Source organism: Carassius carassius, chromosome 38, assembly GCF_963082965.1.
Source record: "Carassius carassius chromosome 38, fCarCar2.1, whole genome shotgun sequence".
Lineage (NCBI taxonomy): Eukaryota > Metazoa > Chordata > Actinopteri > Cypriniformes > Cyprinidae > Carassius > Carassius carassius.
Genome location: NC_081792.1, coordinates 16,194,562 through 16,197,154, shown reverse-complemented (window position 1 = coordinate 16,197,154; position 2,593 = coordinate 16,194,562). Strand labels below are relative to the sequence as shown.

General features: G+C 39.2%; 1 pseudogene; it reads left to right on the top strand.

The window, feature by feature from the left end:
• Positions 1-829: 829 nt before the first annotated feature.
• Positions 830-2,249, top strand: LOC132119428 (rhodopsin-like; annotated as a pseudogene).
• Positions 2,250-2,593: the final 344 nt, after the last annotated feature.

Here is a 2,593-nt window from a genome sequence, read left to right as displayed (position 1 = left end):
TGGGAGATGTTCGTTACTAACTAACTTAATGAATTAATTGATAGGACTGCTGTTGCAGGGAAACTGCCACAAGATGGCGCGTGGGAAGTTTATTGACCAAGAAATGCACAGAGCAGAGGGCTCATGCTGTCTCCTGACGCTTTTTTTCAGTCTCATCTCTTCACATCTGTTGACTTGACATCATGTTTTCACTTGTGTTTCTCCGTGGAAAAGATATTAACCCATTTAAATAATAATAATAATAATAATCTTTTTGAGAGAAATATTGAAGTATAGCCTTCCTCTCCAGGGCTGAATACCAAATAGACCAATTCAAGTTTCAGGGCTTTACAATTTTTTTTATTAGTGTTTTGAATTTAAGTGGATGGTTTAAGGCTAGGGTCAAACTCTAATTGTTATCATTTAAGATATGAAATGGAAATCAAATCTTAATTTAAAAAAAGCTGAGTAACACTGGTGAACTGGTGAAGCAAGACCATCAATAGAACATTTAAAAAAAATAATTTCCCTCATACAAACGAGTATTTAAGTCTTTTTTTTAAGTTCATGTGCATGTTCATGTCTACTCTTACTCTCTTTAGTTGTCTTTGAGATAATTATCAATAGATGTTTGAAAGATGAAAAGGACTAAATAAGGAGACAACATGAAGTGTGTTGTTTGAGAACCCAGAATACACTGCTCTCTGCACCAACTGATCTGTTTAACCCAATTGATGTAGACAGATTCAATCCACATAACCTGATCACACAATGAGTGTGTATGTGTAGGACAGAGATTATGATAAGCATTGGCTGAACCACAGTTCTGCTGACCAGTCAAATATGCTAATCTATAATCTGCCCTTTAAAGGCACCCAAGCGGAGTGTGTTCAATTTCCCAGACCAAACAAACCTACAGTGAGAGGTGAAAAAAAACAAAAAACGCTCACCATGAATGGCACAGTGGGACCAGACTTCTACGTTCCGATGTCCAATGTGACCGGTGTGGTGCGCAGCCCTTATGAATACCCACAATTCTACCTGGCCTCACTGATGGCCTTCTACTGAGTCGCTGCATACATGTTCTTCCTCATCGTGACCTGCATTCCCATCAACGGCCTCACATTGTACGTGACCATTGATAACAAGAAGCTTCGAACCCCCCTGAACTACATCCTTCTGAACTTAGCCGTGGCCGATCTTTTTATGGTGTTTGGTGGATTCACGACCACCTTCTACACCTCCTTACATGGATATTTTGTCCTAGGACGTGCCGGCTGCAACTTGGAGGGTCTCTTTGCTACTCTCGGTGGTGAGATTGCGCTCTGGTCTCTAGTTGTCTTGGCTATTGAGAGATGGGTGGTCGTCTGCAAGCCCTTCACCAAATTTCGCTTTACGCAGCTCCATGCCACATTCGGTGTCGCTACTAGTTGGATAATGGCTTGTTCGTGTGCCATACCGCCTCTCCTTGGATGGTCCCGCTACATCCCGGAGGGCCTGCAGTGTTCATGCGGAGTGGACTATTACACGTTGAATCCGGAGACTGAGAACGAGTCTTTTGTCATCTACATGTTCGTTGTGCACTTCTCAATTCCTCTCACCATCATTTCTTTCTGTTACGGCCGTCTGCTTTGCACTGTCAAGATCGCTGCCGCCCAGCAGCAAGAATCGGAGACTACCCAGAGGGCCGAGCGAGAAGTTACTAGAATGGTAATCCTCATGCTCATCGCTTTCCTAATATGTTGGCTCCCCTACGCCAGCGTCGCCTGGTATATCTTCACCAACCAGGGGAGTCAGTTCGGTCCTATTTTTATGACCGTCCCTGCATTTTTCGCCAAGAGCTCAGCACTCTATAACCCACTCATTTACGTCTTCATGAATAAGCAGTTCCGTCACTCCATGATGCTGTTACTGTGCTGTGGAAAAGATCCTTTCCAGGATGAGGAGGAAGATACTTCCAACTCGAAGTCCAAGACAGAGACCTCATCTGTCTCCAGCTCTGAATCTTCTGCCTGAGGGTCATGCTCTAGGCTATTCGAGGAATATACAGTTAATCTGCCTGGAACCTATGAAAGTTACATCCCTGTAAGGACATATGGAAAATTCTGGCATGGCAGATAGAGTTGCATACTAATATATCAATGGACAGACATTTCAGTACAACTCAGACTGTGGATGGGAATAAATAATTACTTATATGAGTAATTATTATTATTATTATTTTCAATATGGTAGCACATTCTATGAAGCTCTTTATATATATATATATATATATATATATATATATATATATATATATATAAGACATTATAAGTGTATTCTTAAGGCATTATTATAAATGGATAATGTATTATTAAAAAAAATGTATGTTATTTCATCTCATAACTAATCATAACAAATCTTACTTATTTGTGGTTATAACTTTTAGGAGTATGATTATTTATAACACACAATAAACATCATGTTAAATCCACTTAATTTATAAAGGATTATAAATCTCATAAGATCTGTACAGTATCTTACTGATATTACAATAAATATAGTTCAAATCAAATGTTCCATATTACACATTCATCTGATCAGATATCTAAAAAAAAAATATTTTTATTATCAT